Source organism: Rana temporaria, chromosome 4, assembly GCF_905171775.1.
Source record: "Rana temporaria chromosome 4, aRanTem1.1, whole genome shotgun sequence".
NCBI classification, from domain to species: Eukaryota; Metazoa; Chordata; class Amphibia; order Anura; family Ranidae; genus Rana; species Rana temporaria.
In genome coordinates, this window is record NC_053492.1 from 227,739,029 (window position 1) to 227,757,900 (window position 18,872).

At 42.5% G+C, this 18,872-nt stretch overlaps 1 protein-coding gene and 1 long non-coding RNA gene across 3 annotated transcripts in view; both read left to right on the forward strand.

Annotated features, from left to right (window-relative positions):
• Nucleotides 1-18,872, forward strand: part of KCNQ5 (potassium voltage-gated channel subfamily Q member 5) — a 751,481-nt gene that overhangs the window by 154,373 nt on the left and 578,236 nt on the right. The gene's annotated exons all lie outside the window — the stretch shown is intronic.
• LOC120937030 lies at nucleotides 10,315-18,591 on the forward strand. The gene is made up of 2 exons (XR_005748666.1): nucleotides 10,315-12,029; nucleotides 17,512-18,591. It is a non-coding gene; the product is annotated as an uncharacterized LOC120937030 (long non-coding RNA).

Sequence of the window (18,872 nt, forward strand, 5' to 3'; positions counted from 1 at the left end):
TAAAAGATTTTGGATAAAACAAAAAAAAAAGAAAGCATTGGGCCCGTTAACCAATACATCACCCATTAGAAAAAGATCTTGTGGAAGATATTGATTATGTTTGATTTGTTTAGATTGGTATCTTTTCTGGCTAGTCTATATTAGGTCATTAACACTAAAATAACTGCCCTTTTATAGAACCTGGCAAAACACATGTAAATACTTTTCAACTTTCTGAGATGAGAAAGAGGAACACCATTTAGCATTACAAAAGTAGACAAAGGGCATACTCCTGCAATAGCGCCATTCCTGCTGACCACAAAGAATATATACAAACAAAATGTTGGTTAGAGCCACAAATGACTTTTTTACTGCTACTTTTTCTTAATATTTACTGTACTAAACGAAAGGTTTAGTGCAATATAACACTTTTAAAATACATTTGTAGACTGATCTATACATTACAGTAGGTCAAAAAAGACAGCTGAAGAGAAAATGTTTGGTGGTTGGGCACTTTGCAAATATCTTACTAAAGTCAACAGTAGGTTGATTAATGCAGACCTGGATATGTGAAGATCTGGACCATGTTTATTCATTTTGTAACCTACGCCATACGGCCTTGCTTCAAAATGTCTCCATTCCTGCAAGTCTCACACCTTGCCCATACACACCGTTCCCCTCTGCAGGCATTTTCTGGATTCCCTGTATTTCAACTGAAGACCTATTAACAGTCTGGGTGAGGACAGGGATTCCATTGAAATTTAAGGAGTGTATTCTGCTAATGTGCGAGCATTGAAGTAAAGAAGTCAAGGAAGACTGCATGGAGTCAGTCAGGCCATAAAGAAAAGATCTCCATGATCCTGCCCCTCTAGCTAAGTATAACCGGTAAGAAATATGCACAACATTGGGGTGAAAAGATGAGGGTATGGCATGAATTTTTTTGTTATAATTTAACTCACATCTTTTACTTACACAAACCTGCAATGAGAATGCAAAAGCCATATATGAGGCCTCAAGTATCTATGCTCCTAGAGGATTCATACTAAATGTGACCAAATGCAGAGAAATATGAAGATATCAAAAATAAGAAGTACTTTTTTAACCTACTTCTGCCTTTACTATTTGCTTGGCTTTCACTAGGTTCATTAATTAGAATCACTGACCCGGAGCAATCATGCAGCAAGAAAAGTTGAGTGAAAAGTTACAGAGAACCCCTCGCCGATCCGGGTGGACGTCATATGACGTCCTGTGTTCCCGGCGTTCTAGGGCGCGCGCGCGCCAGCGACATCGCTCGTGACCCGACACGGGTCACCGGGTGCCCGCGATTGCCGGTAATCACAGCAGAAGTGTGGATCTGTGTGTGTAAACACACAGATCCACCTCCTGTCAGCGGTGAGGAGACCAATTGTCACGTACCTGGTTGGAGGCCGAAATGGAGAAGGTAACAAGTCAGTAAAGCAAGCCAGGGGGTTAAACCAGGAGAGCGGATCAGACAGGTCAGGAACAAGCCGGGTCACAACAGGAAATCCAAACAGCAGTAATACAGAGACTCAGGAACTCAGGAAGGCTGACGACAATCCAGCAATTTGGATCATACAGTGGCAGCCTTTTATAGGCCAGCAGGAGGAGGATCTTCCTGTCACATAATGAGCCCATGGCTCCCATTTCTTCTACTGGCAAGATTGCCAGTACTTCTTCTATGGCCATTTCTTCTACTGGCATTTCCCTGACACCAATGTGTGTTCCTAGTACAGAGGAACACACATCGGTCTCCTCCCCTTGAGAGTCCCCTCCCCCCTACAGTTAGAACACACCTTAGGGAACATATTAACCCCTTCAACGCCCCCTAGTGGTTAACCCCTTTCCTGCCAGTCACATTTACACCATAATCAATTCATATTTATAGCATTAATCGCTGTATAAATGTAAATGGTCCCAAAAATTTGTCAAAAGTGTCCGATGTGTTCACCACAATGTCACGGTCACAGTAAAAAATCGCTGCCAATACTAGTAAAAAAATTTATAAAATAAAAATGCCATAAATCTATCACTTATTTTGTAGACGCTATAACTTTTGCGCAAACCAATCAATATACGATTATTGCAATTTTTTTTACCAAAAATATGTAGAAGAATACGTATCGGCCTAAACTGAGGGAAAAAAAATGTTTTTTTTTTTAAAATTGTGATATTTATTAAATAAAAAAGTAAAAAATATTGTGTTTTTTTTTTAAATTGTCGCTCTTCTTTTGTTTATAGCGCAAAAAATAAAAACTGCAGAGATGATCAAATACCACCAAACGAAAGCTCTATTTGTGGGGGGGAAAAAACATAAAGATTTAGTTTGGGTACAGTGTTGCATGACCACGCAATTGTCATTCAAAGTGCAACAGCGCTGAAAACTAAAAATTGGTCTGGGCAGGAAGGGGGTGAAAATGCCCTCTATGGAAGGGGTTAAGATAGCATTAATATATTTGTAATTTAGGGAACCTGCTGGTTAAGTATTTGTTCTTCTGCCAGATATCACTTTTTGAGCCATTATAGTCACATTTTGGCCCAGCTTACAATGATAAAATAGAAACAAAAGCACTAAGCGGGTATAAGCTTTTAAGGGTGATATCTGTTTACTTTCTTCCTAGTAATTAGTTATAAGCTGTTGATGGCCCCCACTTGCCTGGGGTGACAATGACTGAGGTTCAGAACATATAGCAAATATATGAAATAATGGTATAGCACCTGATGTTCGAACATATATAGCAACAAAGTTAAATATAGGCTGCACACTAATTAAACTGCAGTAATGGCTCACATTTTAGGGAGTCCTTTATATTGGCTCCAGCGCAGATCTTCTGTCATAGTGGATTGCATTGTTAGCTTGTGTAGATTTACCAGCACATTGCTAAATATTGATAAATTGCACCAGAGTTAAGAAAAGGCATTTAATTTAGTTGCCATGTGATTGCTTTGCAGATGGATAAAAACTCTAATTCCAATTAACAAAGTAGGCTGTGTGTTAATCAGACAGCAAGTAAGCATTAAAAGGCATGACTTATTAAGAATGATTTATGCTCTTTTTAGAAGCTTTCCAGAAAATTATTGACTTTTTATGCATTATAATTTTCATAAGATAACATCGGCTCACATGGAAACTCAATCTACAGTATAATGAAAAGGTATACATTTATGAGCTCTCATTGCCTATCATTCTAAGGGTCCCCCATGCATACACCTCCCAGAGAGTAGTGTTCTCTTAAAAAATAAGGGGCAATAGTCAGTGGGTAAGAGGCCACCCTGCAATCCACTCCAAAATCCCCTGTTCTTGGCTAGGTCTGTCACAGTATAGGAAACACTTTTTTTTCATTTCTAGCACTTTTTATCAATTGATCTTGATATAGGATAAGAATAGCTTTGGCAAGAGGAATATATTGTTTTTTGGTACTTCAGAATGTGCCAACTTAAATATAGCTGACAGGAAGTTATTGATGACTGGCAAGTTAGTGCTTCCCACATGTCCTTTTTGCTTGGTCTTGTGCTCTATCAATTGCAGACATCACATGAAGCAGAATAACTGCATCAGTTTTTAGGAGGTTTCAACTGATTGTTAAAAGCAGTCCTTCTGTCGTTTTTTAAACTTTCCATCTATTAAATCTTCTGCCTTTGTTATCTTAAATTTGCATAGTAAAACGTTTTTTTTTCTGCCAGTAAATACCTTCAACAGCCCACTTCCTGTTTCTTGTCTGGTAAAACGCCTAGGCTTATGACATAATGCACAGCTCTTTCTCCCTCTCATGAGAGTTTGCCAGGAAGGGAGGGGGTATATGAGTCATAAGATTGTCAATGAGAGCTGCAGGGCTGCAGAGCTAGAGGTGTGCTTCTGTGAATCTGTGTACATCCAGAAAGTGAACAGGCAGCAGCTTCAGCTGCCCACAGTTAAAATGGATGCAGCCAAACTCTGTGGAGGGAGATTTCTGTAGCATATTTGGCAAGTACAGAATCACGGTATAAAAGAATATGCAAAGTGGTTGGAGGGAAGCTTCAGAATGGCAAAGATGTTTTTATTACAAATTATATGAGCAGACTGCAGTTCCTCTTTAACAGCACCTCTTCTCTGTGCATTCCACAGAACAGTAACGCTATTTCACTACAGTGGTGGGGCAGAGAGGGCAGTAAAGTGTTATAGACACTCGGTCAAAAACTTGCACTGGCACTCGTATATCTTCAGCTCCACCAAGAACTACCCATTTCTTGTTAAATAAAGGGTGACAGGGCAACCAAAGTTCTGTCTTAATCGCAGTTTACAAAATGGTCATACTAATATGTTTCAGCCACTGGAGTCACTGGGGAGAGGGGGTCAAGAAAACAGGAATCTAAAAAACATTAGACTTTAAACAGGGATTACACGTTGTCCAGTTATTTATTGTAGCAGACCTAATAGCATTTTAATAAGTGTATACACTTATTAAAATGCTATTAGGGTTGCTACAATATATTTGTATAACAGACTTTACGTAAGGGTTAAATTAGACTCTTTGCACTGGTAAGGCTGAAGAAGGAGAGTCCAATTAATCTAATTAGAGTCTAGAGTCTAATCAAAAAGTCTAATTAGTCCATAAGAGAAGGAAGAGAGCACAGGGCTTTGCTAGTTCATGAAGCTCTTTCCAATTCAAGGGATAGTCTAGAGCAGGGGTCTTCAAACTACGGCCCTCCAGGTGTTCAGGAACTACAATTCCCATCATGCCTAGTCATGTCTGTGAATGTCAGAGTTTTACAATGCCTCATGGGAAGTGTAGTTCCGCAACAGCTGGAGGGCCGTAGTTTGAGGATCCCTGGTCTAGAGGCTGGGTGGTGACTCAGAAAGCTGTAGATCTGTAACAGGGATGGGTGGGTGTTACCCCCATTGCTACAAAGTGTCACAGGGGACCAGGGTGTGCAAATTAGAGTGGTTGGCCAGAATTCTAAATATCTTCCCTAGAGAAATATAAGATGAAAAAAGTCTACTCTGTTGAAATTAAGTTCACTGCTTGCTGTGCTAGGTGAAAATTCAATTCAGCCAGTATATTACTGGACTGATAAAACTTTATAGAAAAGATAACATAACAGTTCACTAAGCAAATGCGCTGTAGGCCACCCAGAGTCACAATTTAAGACTCAAATCATAACTTTGAAAACTTTCATAACCTTGCCATAAATACCCCTGTAGTATTCTAACAATACTACCAATCAGTTGTTAATGCATATACTGTACACGGTAAAAAATTTAAATCAATGCGTTCATTTCCACATTAAATTTCAATTATTTCTAGCCTACTCTTATTAATCTGAGAAATATTGAAGTTTCTAATCTAACTTTGTGAAAATCCTCACACATTTAGTTAATTGAATTCTGTGAAAGGTATTCACTATGCTAAGTGGGCATTGCTGTGTCACACATTTCACAGAGCCTGCCTTCTGAACTACAGAGATGCTGAGAGGAGGAAGTTTAAGAGGTGGGGTCATTGCAGGAATCAGTGCTTGCAGGCAGCAAGGTACCGTGGCATATGTAGTCCTTAGCAGTGATGTATTTTAGTTTTGTGCTGCCCTAGGCAAGACTAAAATCGGGGGCACCCAAACTAAATTTGTCCCACACTAGCTGTGGTATACTGTTCTTGTCTGAGGATCTGGTGAGGAAGCTTCAGCCATTCACAGCTTCCTTATCAGACCCTGAAACATGATTTGTCCAAGTGCCACATATGTGGTCAATGGGGCAATGGATAAGCTCAGCATGGTATAGGACTGGGGTCTGTTGGGCAGGGGATGGGGTCAGCAGGGAAGAGGGATAGGGTCAGTAGGGTAGAGTATGAGGTTAGTGGAGCAGAGTATGGGGTCAGTAAGGCATAGGATGGGGTCCGAAAGGGCCTAAACAGGGTCAGTAGGGAAAAATATGTGGTCAGTGGGGCAGAGGATGCGGTCAGCGGTACATATGATGGGGTCACCAGGCCTCTCTCTCTCCCTCCTGTACATTATATAAGCTCTTCTCTCCCTCCTGTACATTATATAAGCTCTTCTCTCCCTTCTGTATACTATACACACTCTTCTCTCTCATGTACAATATATAAACTCTTCTTTCTCCCTCTTGTATATTATATAAACTCTTTTCTCTATACATTTCTGCACTGTTATCACTTCTCTCATGCCCTACCTCTGTGAGTCATGCTACACCTCCCCCTCCTGTCACTGTGCTGCCCCAACCTTTATTTCCCAGCTCCCCTCACCACTCATTAGCACACGCCACTGTCTGTCAGCTGTCCTCGCCAAGCCCACCGGCCCCTCCCTGGCTGTAGCCACAGAGGAGGAGGTGAGAAAAAAAAACAATCGTCAGGGCCGCTGTCTTGGCTTGGGGGCTCGGTGGTGGCTGAATGGGGCAGAGAGGAGATGAGAGGAGACGGCGGATGCTGCTATATGAAGAAGCTCCCTGAGCGGCCTGACTGAGGACACTGAGCCTCCTCTATTACCATGCCCGTTGTGTGTGACTACTTCCATAAAGGCGTCCCGTCTGCTGCTTCTCCTCATCCTGACCTCAGGAGGCAAAAAGGGCTTTTTAATAAGGCAAATTAGGCAGCCATGAGGCCTAAATAAAAAGCCGCCTCTGCCCTTCTGCCTGGATACGCCCCTGGATCTTAGAAATTTTAAGTAAACAGTAGAGGAGAAGCTGCAAAGCATGCAGGGAATACAGAAAGTTGTGGAAAGAGATGGCCAGAAGATAGACAGCATTCACAACATGAAATTAGATTGTTAAGTAAGCTTATATTGGAATATAAAAAAAAATCTCCTTTAGGATTGTAGAATGAAAGCCACTTAAGCCACTAAATACACCTATAAGAATTTGAGACTACTGAGTCAAACGAGGCTTGAAGTGTACTAATTTGACTAGTAATAAGTTGATTCGTAACAGAGTAATAGCTATACAAAAATAAGTTTAAGTGACACTGGTGTATATCTTGCAGCTCTGCAGAGACCACTTTCCCAGATTATTTCTGACTATGGGGATCAGATGTATTCCGTTTTGTGATGATTAGAGTTGTATTCCATCCAATGAAACAGTATTTTTCCTTTCAGCCCTTAGTAAAAATATTAGTGTTTTAACTGTAAAAATTCTGTAGTGACCTATTTGGTCTTCTATAATCCTTAAAAGATTCTTGTATATAATTTTATAATGCTGAAATATGGTGATTCCGTTAAAATTGTACCATTTAACTATTCTTAGCTGTCTAAATAATCTGTATGTCTGTGATATGTCATTCTTAAAGGCTTCCAGAACAGTTTTCAGAAATCTGATAACTGAAGGTCTTTTTCAAAGAATGCCCATAAAACTGCAGTCCTCTGATGTCCGTGCGCACCCTGCCACTACCATTTTGCAGTGGTTTGAGTACACAGAGTAACAAGGCATGGATCTAAAGCATGCAATCTCTTATGACCTTAGAATAATTATACCAATAACAATTCTAATGAATACTAAAACATAAATTCAGAAAAACACAATTTTACCAAAAGTTACATGTAGTGTATGTCAGTAGACATCATCACTTCATATGTTCTTGGAAAGGGGAGTGACTCTGTAGTCAGATAACCAGGGACATAATAGGGACATAATACTCAGTTTGATAATGCTTCTGTCACCTCCCGTAGATATGCTCAAAATATACACATTTCATAATGCTACAGCATTGAATGCCATGATTTGTGGTCTTGGAGTAATACCGTAGACCACCAAATAAAGTGAGGGACATGAAGATCACCAGATTGAAACTATGGGGTGAAAATTAAGGTATGTTAACAACATTTTTCCATAAAATGCCTTTAGTTGTGGTATGTGGTTGAGGAGGAGAGACAGCGCACAAACAGTGCACAAAATAATTCCTGAAATTATGTTTTAAAGTCTATAGTTCATTTTTTTATTTTAGTTTTCGATGAAGTAGGGAAGGATTAGAAATCCTGTTAGATTTGACTGTAGTTGAAAGCTCCACGGGACGGATTCCATCACTTTCTGTCTGCTAAAAAGGTTGTTCAGAGAACATAAACGTCAACACAGACCGAACTTAAAATGCCTTTTTTATGTTAAACTGTTTGTTAACCTAAAAAAATAGAAATTGTATCCTGTTCCCTTAAAACGTGTTATACAGCACAGTCCTTGTGCTGTGTCATTTAGTCCCCTGTAACACCTGAAATACCTGGCTGATCCTGTCTGGCTATGCCCTCCCCCTGTAAACTGACCACGTTGTATCAAGGCTGCTGAGCCCTGACACCATGGTAAGTTTATGTGCCTCCGTCATCGTCAACTTTTTTTTTGTTGTTACTCTTTTGCAGATTTTTCTAATTTCCTGGTTGGTAAAAAGGTTGTCCCCAGAACAGAAAGTGAAGGGGAATTGCTCTAATGAAGCCCCAAATAGCTGTAAAACCCAACATTTTCCCCCATCCTGTCCAAATGTCTTTGTGTTGCTTAACCTGCATGTTGTAATGCACTAAATATCATCACACATGGGTCCTAAAGCTTATGTTGCCTGCAGGATCTCTCAATTACATTATGACTGATGGGGTTGATACAATAATGGCAAATAGGCTTTTCAGGGGAAGTTGCACTTTGCAAGGGAATTTACCTCCAAGCTTAGTGAATGATGTGAAGTTCTGCTGACATTCATTATCCAAAAGCAAGAATGTTTATATAAACAGCATTAATTCATGTGTTAAAAAAGAACAAATCAACCATTCCAACCCCAGCTGCAGGGAAAACACCCCTGTGTTAAAAAAAAATAACACATTTTTAAATATACTAATGCTATATACTGTAATAAAAAAAAATGCCCAGAAAACTTTGCTGCACTATGGTCATATTTTTTTTTTTTTGCGGGTCTTGCAATGTGAAGCCAAAGAGGAGCTGTATCTGGGCCACAACTGAAGGGATGGAGGAATGGGTTAGATGGTGGTTCCTTCTTATCAGGTTGAGAGGGGGATGACCTGGATGTCTTGTGGACTGCTCTTACTTACATGTAAGTCAGGGGAGCCTATTATTCATCTAGAGTAATGGGGATTCTTTATGTTTTGAAGAAGCTCACACAATTTTTATGTGAGTAAAATACCTTATACTGTACATGAACCATTTAAAATTTAGAAACATAGTGCACTTTGGTGTTGTTTATGTTTTTATTCCGGGCCTGAGCTGAGGATTGTAAGAGGTGGATTTGAGCAACAATTGGAAAAGTGTAGGAGAGGAGCTGTAGTTTGTGTCAAATTTCATGTTTACTTCCAAGGAAGAAAAAGCTGCAGTGGATAAGGTAATAGCTTGAATGACTTGCCTATTTATAATAAATCACGAAAATCTGGTGATCCTTTCATTTATCTGTAGTGTTGACATTTTAGAACATTGTCATGTTTATTATTATGTAAGTATAATATTGCTTGAGTCAGGCAGTTACACTATGAATTTATGTTTGTTTTAATTCCGATCTGAGTTTAGGAGTATTGGAGGCAATCAGTGGGCCGCAGTTGGAGTAATAGAGGAGAAGGTGTGAAGTTCTGCTTATACCGTACAAAAGACCCCCGACTGAGGGGGGAAATACTAATGTCCAGCCAACTACAGTAAAACCTTGGGTTAGGAGCTTAATTAGTTCCAGAAACATGCTTGTAATTCAAAGCACTTGTATATCAAAGCGAATTTCCCCATATGAAATAATGGAAACTCAAAGGATTCATTCCACAACCATTTATTCATAAGTCCTTCAGTTTATAGTCCATATAAATAGATTATAGCAATGTGACCAGGTTGTGTAACCATAAAATGTCCATCCACAAATGGAAGCCTCCACAAGGGAATTAGAAGCAAAATCCAGCAGGAGCTACAGAGTATAAAAGAGAGGCGCCTCTAAGTGTAGCAATATGGTTACATTTAATGAAGGTACAACATTCAGCAATGCACATGGTTGATGATTAAAAGAGGCACATCTAAGTATACAGGCATCCGGGGTAAAGCTGTCCACATAGACCATTCTCCTCACCGCCGGCTTTCACCGCTGTCAGTCTGCAATGGTTATCGGAAAGACTATCCTACAGTAGAGCGATCTGAAAGCAAGGCTTGAACCGCTCATGGAGCTCAGAGTGGAAGGGACAATGTTGATGGCGGTGAGGAGGATGGACTATGTGAACAGCTTTACCCTGGATGCCTGCATACTTAGATGTGCCTCTTTTATGTAACCATATTGCTACACTTAGAGGCGCCTCTCTTCTCTTTTATACTCAGTTGTGACATGACGCTACTTGTATATCAGGACATCACTTGTTTATCAAGTCAAAATGTATTAAAAAGCTTTGCTTGTCTTCCAAACCAAGTTACTCTCAAACCAAGGTTTTACTGTATGTATATTCATCTGAAATAAGCGTTCATTGACTCAGTTATAAGGGGTCATGGGAATCCGGTAATCAACTATTTATATCACACAAAACATGAAGGTGGAAATATGTTTGTGAAGTTGTGGAGTTATACACAGACTGGACACAGATTTTTATTCACTGATCATAGTTATGTGTCTTGGTTCTGACCGGACTTAGTTTGCACTATATACATTTTTGACATTGTATTCACAATATTGTTAAGTTATATTTGATATAGTGCTGGTATATACAGTATATACAGTATATCATTTTGTTGAACTATGAATGTTTGTCTCCTGGCATTTAACCTGTGATCTAGCTGCTCCCCAAGGTACATTTCTGAAGTTGTGGACATACCTTGGTTAACCAATCCTCTGGATTTGAGAGCATATATAAGACCCAAACATTTGTCAGTCACAAATCTTAACACACTGACAGATTGAGTGATGGCATATTTTCACTTTTTAATAAGAACAAAAACACATTGACATAAGAGGTACAAGACTTTTCCATCAAGAATATGTGTTGATATCCCCATCTTGGGTGTTGGAGAACCGACCAGCTGGTGTTAGGGGTTTTTGCATGATCTCTCTTTCTATTGAAAACCCTGACCATGGGATTGGTGTGCTGGGACAGTAACTCCTAAAGGAGAAAGTTTATTTTTGATTTTTACCAAGAAAAAAGAAAAAAGAAAAAAGAAATGGTAGGTCATCAGATCTGAACTTCTCAAAAACAAATAGCAGATGTGAATGTGTGAAAAAAGCATTGCTGTAACTTGCTTGATTTCCCACTTCCAGTAACTTCATTTTTTCAATCTGCTGAGTTTTAAGAACACGAGCCAAAATGTTGCTCTGTTCCAGCTCTGCTGTTTGCGATGCTGCTACTGAATTAGTACAGTTCACTAGCCATGCTTCTTCTATAATATTGGTTAATAGATTTATTTTCATTGTTACCTGGAGCTGCTGTTTAGGTGGTCACGACCATAACAACATCATTATAAAAAGGGATTGTAAACTGTAAACTTCACAGTACACAGTTTTCACTGCTGCTTTGAAAGGAAGTCCCAAATCGATGGGATACTAATAATTATGTATCTGGTTTGGTTTTAAAGCAATTGTTACCAACAAAAAAAGGCCAAAAATGTAAAGTGTTACTAAACCCGAAACAGTAAAATCAGTCTTAAAGCATGCTTGTTATACTCACTGTGGAACATAAAGAGTTAATCCTCTGCATTGTGTAAGAAAGGCTGTTTGATACTGTCTTCTCAGATCCTCCCCCTCTTTCACAGACCCATTTCCATCTCCTGATACTACAGGGCCTTGGGGGCACTCTGCACATGCTCAGTTTGTTGTGTATTGCTAGAGAGGTTTTTTTTTTTCTTTTGGAGGATGCAGAACACAGGGCCAAACAGAAAGTCAGTGGTCACGCAGCCTTATAGGACAGTCAGATGAGAATGAAAACTACTCCTGCAAGCTTTAACTAGTGTTCGTCCAGACACTGATAGAAGTCACAAGACTGCTATAAACTGCTGATGAGAAAAGGTGTTTAGCAGTTTATTTTTACTAAAATAATTGCATTTCCATGTTCTGTATACTGTGGGAGACCCGATATAGAGAAGGCAGGGTCCTGGGTTTAGTAACACTTTAAGGGTGTGTAAGGGATTAGCTCGTGGGGATCACCTTTTCTGAAATCACAGTCTGTAAGCAGGCACTTTCTTTTAAGTCTGGCGGATGCCAGATTTTATTTATAAACGGTTTGCAGATTAAAATAAACAAAACAATAAATTAAATCCTTGCCGTCCGGCGCTAAACTAAACAAACAGGATCTCCTCTCTATACAGTGTGGGGCTAGTCCCTGACACCCACAAAACATGTAGTAAAGCAAACCTTTTCAGTCCAGCACTCAGCGCTCCCCTCACTCAGGTCCCTTCCTGAGTTTCAAGCCAGAGCCCTGTTGTGCTCTCTTCCTGGACATTTAAAGTCCAGCTGATTGTGGACTCCAGTAGACCCAAACATCCGGACCGGAATCCTAGCCAGGCCCAGAGGCTGTAAAACCCGGAATGGATTCCGGTTCAGTCTCTCATAATGGAACGTATGCGAGGTGAAATGTACCTATGATCATGTATCGCACCTCGCATACTGTCACATATCCTCCCCCTCTGCTCAAGCCCCTGCGGCTGAGCACTTGACCCAACCATACAGTGCACACGGGAGAGGGCATCTGCATTATTTTGGAGCTTCCCTGGCCTGTGCTCCACCGTAAATTTAAAAGGCTGTAGAGCCAGGAACCACCTTGTCACACGAGCATTTTTCTCCCTGTTATCACACATCCACTTCAGGGGAGCATGGTCTGTGACCAGCTTAAATGACCTCCCCAGTAGGTAATACCTCAGGGAGTCTAAGGCCCACTTAATGGCGAGACACTCCTTTTCTACGATGGCATAATTTTTCTCGTGCTTGTTCAGCTTCCTGCTCAGGTATACCACTGGGTGCTCCTCACCATCCCTGATCTGTGACAGTACGGCCCCTAGTCCCACCTCAGAGGCATCCGTCTGTATAACAAACTCCTGGCTAAAATCCGGGGTTACTAGTACGGGTACCATACAAAGAGCCTGTTTTAACTTCTGAAATGCCCCCTCGGCTTCGGGGTTCCATTTGACCATGACCGACCCCTTACCCTTCGTTAGATCGGTCAAGGGGGCGGCAATGGTGGCAAAATTGGGTATAAAACGCCTGTAATACCCCGTAATGCCCAGGAAGGCCCTCACTTGTTTTTTATTGACTGGTTGGGGCCATTTTTGAATTGCCTCAATCTTATTGGTCTGCGGCTTGACCATTCCCCGGCCAATAATGTACCCAAGGTATTTGGCCTCCTCCAGGCCTATGGCACATTTCTTTGGATTGGCCGTGAGATGTGCTTCCCTAAGGGAATCTACGACCGCTTGTACACGGAGCAGGTGCGATTCCCAATCTGGGCTGTGGATGACCACATCGTCCAAGTACGCCGCTGCATACGAGCGATGTGGTCTCAAAATTTTGTCCATCATTCGCTGGAATGATGCAGGGGCTCCGTGCAGACCAAACGGCATCCGCTTATACTGAAACGAGCCCTCAGGAGTGGAAAAGGCAGTCTTCTCCTTGGCCGATTCAGTAAGCGGTATCTGCCAATAACCTTTCGTTAGGTCTAGGGTCGTTATGTAGCGAGCCTGTCCCAACCTGTCCACAAGTTCGTCGACCCGGGGCATCGGGTAGGCGTCAAATTTGGACACACTGTTAAGTTTTCTAAAATCATTACAAAACCTAATACTGCCATCAGGTTTTGGGACCAGCACTATGGGACTTGACCACTCACTGTGAGACTCCTCGATCACATCCAACTCTAACATATTTTTTTATTTCTTCCGCAACTGCCTCTCGCCGGGCCTCTGGAATTCTATATGGTTTTACATTTACCCGAACCCCTGGTTCCGTCACTATGTCATGTTGGATCGTGTTGGTCAGTCCGGGTAAGGGGGAGAAAAAGTCTCTATTTTTCTGCACGAATGCCCTAACGTCACTTTGCTGTGCTACAGACAGGGAATCCGTGATGGGAACGTCAGGTATCACGGGTATCCGGTCTGTTGGAAGTGGGGACGTGGCCAGTAAAGTCTCTCGGTCCTTCCAGGGCTTTAAGAGATTTACATGGTAAATTTGGTGTGGTTTCCTTTTCCCTGGCTGGTAGACTTTGTAGTTTACCTCCCCCACCCTTTGGACAACCTCAAAGGGACCCTGCCACTTGGCTAAAAACTTGCTTTCTACCGTGGGAACCAGTACCAACACTCTGTCCCCCGGGTTGAAAGTACGGACCTTGGCACCCCGGTTATAGACCCTCCTTTGGGCCTCCTGGGCTCGCTCCATATGTTCCCGTACTAGGGGCAGAACGGCTGCAATTCGGTCCTGCATCAAGGAGACGTGCTCTATGATGCTCCTATATGGGCTGACCTCTCCTTCCCACGTTTCTTTAGCAATATCTAGCAGGCCCCTGGGATGCCTACCATACAAGAGCTCAAAGGGGGAATAGCCTGTGGAGGCCTGTGGAACCTCTCGTATGGCAAACATGAGATATGGTAGCAAAAAATCCCAGTCTCTCCCATCCTTGTCAACCACCTTTTTCAACATACTCTTCAAGGTTTTATTAAACCTTTCGACCAGACCATCTGTCTGGGGGTGGTAGACAGAAGTACGGAGATGGGAGATTTTGTACAATCTACACAATTCCTTGGTAACCCTTGACATAAAAGGGGTGCCTTGATCGGTCAAGATCTCTTTTGGGATCCCTACTCGACTAAACACCTGGACTAATTCCTTGGCAATAACCTTGGCGGAGGTGTTACGCAAGGGTATGGCCTCAGGATAGCGAGTCGCATAGTCCAGGATCACCAGAATATGCTGGTGACCTCGGGCAGATTTCACGACCGGCCCCACCAGGTCCATGCCAATCCTTTCAAAGGGGACCTCAATTATTGGTAGAGGAACAAGGGGGCTGCGAAAATGGGGCGATGGTGCTGACATTTGGCACTCGGGGCACGATTCACAGTACTCCTTGACCTCTGCATGCAAACCGGGCCAGAAGAATCTTTGGGTGATTCTCTCCCTGGTTTTTTCGACCCCGAGATGTCCCCCCATTACGTGACCATGAGCCAGGTCTAGCACCACCCTGCGAAAGGGTTTGGGAACCAGTAGCTGTTCTACCTCTTCCTCTCCATGTTTTATCACCCGATATAACAAATGGTTTTTAATTGCCATGTAGGGAAAGGACACCACCCAATTAGGATCCACCGGTTCCCCATCCAACACCTTAACATTTTCCCTGGCATTCATGAGGGTGGGCTCTCGCAGCTGCTCGGTACAGAAATCTTCCCTCCTGACCTCCAAGTCGGGTACCACATTTTGGCTACTCTCCATGTCAGGGTCAGGCGAGGTTTCCTGTTCGTTACCCTCAGGCTGGGTGCTAGCTTCTAAGTCCTCCGGTTCCCCAGCCATGGCAGGGAATGGTGGAGGATCTCCGGCCTCCTCGATCCCACCAACAGCATGCCCTTCCCTTTGGCAAAACGGGTCTGGTGAGAGTTCTCGAGTTTCCCCAGGAGGGGGAGCGCTATCTACGGGCCTCCCTTCACTCTCCCATAACTTCCAAAAATGAGAAAAGTCCCTTCCCACTAAGGCTTCATGGAGCAGTGAAGGTACCACCCCCACTGAATGTGTTACACAGCCCCAGGGGGTATCAACCTCAACCACCGCTGTCTGGTAGTCCCGAGTGTCCCCATGGATGCATATTACCCCAATACAACTGGGGTGTAGTTTTGCGGGATCTACACACACACTCCTGACTAAGGTCACCACACTACCAGAGTCTAGCAGGGCTGTAAGAGGCTTGCCATCTACTGAAATAACGCACATTTGTTTTTCCAGGCGACGCTGACCTGTCGCAACACATGCGACCTGTGCAAACAGAGAAAGGCGTCTTACCCTATCAACATAATCACATTGCATAGGTTCATCATTTAGAGGGCAGTTTGCAGCAATATGGCCTAATGCATGGCAACGAAAACACCGTATTTGCCCTACCCCCAGTCCTCTTACCGGTCCCAAAAACCTTCCTGGCTTCTTTGGCCAGTCTCCAGGTCTAGGACCTACAGTCTCATCTGCTGTAACAACAGTCTTATCCACTCTCCCCAAACTCTTGAACCCCGGAACAGTCTTACCCGAACCGTTGGGAGATCTTGCACCCCGAGACACTCCGAAGTGGGGCGTGGGTGGGTTTATTAAGTCCTCGGTAGCACTGTACCTCTCCACTAGGTCCACCATTTGGGCTGCAGTGTTGGGGTCCCCCTGTCCGACCCACTTTCTCAGGGTAGCAGGGAGCGCACGCAGGTACCGGTCCATTACCACACGCTCCACAATCTGAGGGCTGGTCAGAGTCTCTGGCTGCAACCACTTCCTGGTGAGGTGGACCAGGTCAAACATTTGTGACCGGGGTGGCTGGTTGCTGGAATAGGACCACTGATGCACGCGCTGGGCCCGGACTGCCATGGTGACACCCAAGCGTGCGAGTATTTCTGTCTTTAGAGTCTCATAGTCCTGGGCCTTATCTGGTTCTAGGTCAAAATAGGCCTTTTGGGGTTCTCCTGTTAGGAATGGGGCCAATAGTCCCGCCCACTGCTCTTTTGGCCATCCTTCGCGGTCAGCGACTCTCTCGAAAGTCGCCATGTACGCCTCAACATCATCCGCCGGTGTCATCTTTTGCAGGTGGTAGGAAGCACGTACAATCTTTGGTTCCGCTAACACCGGAGGTGCGGACCCCTTTTTCAGTTCCACCAGAGCTTCGGCAAACTGTCGGTTCATCTCCTGCTGGGCAGCGTGTTGTGCTGCAACGGCCTCTGCGACTTGGCGGTGTTGTGCTGCAACGGCCTCTGCGACTTGGCGGTGTTGTGCTGCAGCGGCCTCTGCGACTTGGCGGTTTATCTCCTGCTGGGCAGCCTGTTGTGCTGCAGCGGCCTCTGCGACTTGGCGGTTGGTTTCCCGCTGGGCTGCATTGGCCTGTAGCAGGGCCTTTAACATTTCTTCCATTTTCAGAAAAGTGCCCGCTGAATCCACCACGTGTAAGGGATTAGCTCGTGGGGATCACCTTTTCTGAAATCACAGTCTGTAAGCAGGCACTTTCTTTTAAGTCTGGCGGATGCCAGATTTTATTTATAAACGGTTTGCAGATTAAAATAAACAAAACAATAAATTAAATCCTTGCCGTCCGGCGCTAAACTAAACAAACAGGATCTCCTCTCTATACAGTGTGGGGCTAGTCCCTGACACCCACAAAACATGTAGTAAAGCAAACCTTTTCAGTCCAGCACTCAGCGCTCCCCTCACTCAGGTCCCTTCCTGAGTTTCAAGCCAGAGCCCTGTTGTGCTCTCTTCCTGGACATTTAAAGTCCAGCTGATTGTGGACTCCAGTAGACCCAAACATCCGGACCGGAATCCTAGCCAGGCCCAGAGGCTGTAAAACCCGGAATGGATTCCGGTTCAGTCTCTCATAATGGAACGTATGCGAGGTGAAATGTACCTATGATCATGTATCGCACCTCGCATACTGTCACAGGTGAGATTACGATCTGAAGTTTGCAAAGCAAAGCAAAAGTTTCTTTGTTTAATATTCTCAAGATACATATTAGAAAGTAGCTTCATGATTCAATGTTGGTAAATATTACACTCCTCTCAGACACTGCAAAATTCAGTGTATCAGTCGTTCTGTTAAAAGCTGGCGTATGTACAAAACATCGACACTACTATAGCAGTGCTTCATCCTTATTAGCTATCACTTTTCAGCATTGACCAACAATAGGAGAAAAAAAAAATTGTAGAATAAAATTTACACCGATTGTCACTTCTTTCAAGGGTGTTGGCCATTTTGGGGATGAAGGGGATGCAAATAAGCATCACCCCGGATGGGATCAAATTAGTTTAAAAACAGTCATACTCTGCCCTTTGAAAGAAGCAACAATCAGTGTACATTTTATTCCGCAAAATATTTCTTGCTTTTTGTGCTCACATATTTCACAAAAACACAAAAAAAAAGGTGAAATAGCTACTCAGAAAGCTATAAGATAATATTTTTGTTTTGTTTTTCATGTGAAATTGATTCGATCTCATGAAGAGGGATACTTCATCAAATCTGAGAGTGATGCATGGCCTGAAGAAAGGAGAAGAGCTATTTTGATAAACATTGACAGTCTGTAAATGTTACATGGCTGAAAAAACTGGGAATTGAGATCCATGCAAACGCTGTGCGATCTCTGGATGCTGGAGCAGTGAAGACTTATAAAGGCTGTGTTTGTATGCAAGACAACAAACCAATAGAGTGAAAATATACTGTCAGGGCATCTGCCATTCTTTAGCAAGTCATCAGACATTTAAAGATTAGTCAGGGCATTGACAGTGATTCATGGCACATTCTAATTAACAAAATATCATTGACTGCAGTCCTCAAGTCCTGCAATTTACCATCCTTAAAAGTGCTGCAAACCTAGAGTATTTCATGTTATTTTCTAGTAACTAACTAACAAAATAGGTTTTGATTTTGATTTTTACCAAGCCTATTATTACTTTTTATCTTGATTTTTTGCATTACACACGTTATGAGCCAAATGTATATATTATTAAATAAACTTTGTAATTTTAATACTGGTCCATCTATTTATCTAGTTTTGGTAAATTGTTCATTTTCTTTACCCACCAAGATACTCTAGTAGCCCTAAAAGTAATGGAAGGTTATGAATTAAGGAAACCTTTATTAGAATGGCTAGGTGTATGGAGGTGCATATTGTGGCGAGAGCTACACATGAACTGGTTAGCATATTTTTTAATGTTTATATCTGTTATTTCTGGGGTTGAGACATCAGAACTATTGTACATTTTAAGATAATAATAATAATATAAATACTTTAATTTTATCATCACAAA